We start from the raw sequence: 1,807 nt of genomic DNA on the forward strand, positions 1-1,807 counted from the left end.
ATCAATGTGGCTAGGAGCAGTTAATCCTACTTGGAAATCTCATTTGATTCACATACAACTGGTTCTCTCCCATTGGTTGTCAGGTGTCTGAATGGTGTTTTCAATATAAGACCACCAACATCAAGATATTCATCTATTTGGGATTTAAGTGTTGTTTTGTCATATTTGCGTACATTGAGTCCAGTTAAGAACATATCATTAAAGGACTTGACTTTGAAAATTGTAATGTTTATGGCTCTTACCAATGCAGCACGTGTTGATACTGTACATAAGTTACTAGTTACAAATGTTCAGAAGATGAAGTCTGAGTTCATTGTTCAAACTGGAGGTCTCCTTATGCAAAGCAGACCTGGTTGTACATATTCAAGCTTATCTTTTAAAGCTTTCCCGCCAGATAGGCGTTTGTGTATATATTTTGCCTTAAAAGAATATCTAGCAAGAACTAGACATATTCGAGACAAAAATAATGCAAAATTACTGATAAGTTATGTAAAACCCCATCAGGCAGTTACAAAGGACACTGTCGCCAGATGGATTAAAACTGTGATGATAAGATCAGGGATCGATGTAAAGGTTTATGGACCTCACAGTGTTCGTTCTGCCGCCACATCCATAGCAAATGAGAAGTGTGTTCCAATTCAAGAAATTTTACAAACTGCTGAATGGTCAAATGCAGGGCCATTTGCTAAGTTTTGCAAAAAGCCTATTCAGACCAAAGGTGACTTTGCAATAACTGTTCTTGGGTCATAACAGGTAATGTTCTCATATCTTTCTTGGAGCTTTGAAGTCTCAGTTAACTACCGTATTCGTTCTAATTAACGAAATAACATTTTAAAATTAAACGAGACTTAACGGGAAGTTGAAGTTTAATTGTAATTTTATGAGTTAAATAGTAGAAGGAGGGAGTTAACTGCCATCCTCCCACCCAGCGTTAACTTCACGGTAAATACGTGGAATTTTTGCATCAGTGCAGTTTATATACCCTTTGATCAATAAAGATTTGAAAACTCTTTGAATACTGATGCGCATGCGTAGCGGATGTACTCAGTTAACTCCCTCCTTCTAATATTTAGGTTACGCATGCTCAATTAATTTCCTTCTATATTACATATAAAATAGTTGAAGTTCGATATCAATTTTTACAATGATCAAGCGCATACCCACTATATTATCATACATCATTGGAAAGATAAATGCATAATCTTTTGAAAAAAATGCGTGTCATTAAATTCTATACGTGCTAACTAAAAATATTCACCTTAGAATAGGCAAACCGGTTTTAAGAGCTGAGCAGACAACCATTTTGGGCTCAAATAGTATGACCTACTTTCAAAGCCGGGAAACATCAACACAAAACGAAGAGCACAAAAATGGCTTATTTTCTTATTGCTTACAAATATACCTTCAAGTCGATACCAAAACTAACCATTTGCAATGTATTTTACAAATCCTAGGCAGCATGCACTCAACAATTTGTGCTAAGTATCAAACTGACTGCATGTGACCCTAAAAACAGGAGTTCCGGTTTGGGGTTATGTGACCTTTAACTCATAAAATTGCAATTAAACTTCAACTTCACGGTAAGTCTCGTTCAATTTTAAAATTAACAACCATTTATTGTAATAGCCTTACATATAGATGATACAAGTGCTGTTTATTCATAGATAAATAATTGATGGAACTTGGAAATAATTTGCTCTGGAACATTTTTGAAAATTGGGAACCTTGATTCTGATTTTTGTCAAACATAGTTTTGTTCCGTGAATATAGGGTATCATGTTTTGCGTTCATTATGTTATAGATTTTG

This window comes from Dreissena polymorpha, chromosome 5 (genome assembly GCF_020536995.1).
Source record: "Dreissena polymorpha isolate Duluth1 chromosome 5, UMN_Dpol_1.0, whole genome shotgun sequence".
NCBI lineage: Eukaryota > Metazoa > Mollusca > Bivalvia > Myida > Dreissenidae > Dreissena > Dreissena polymorpha.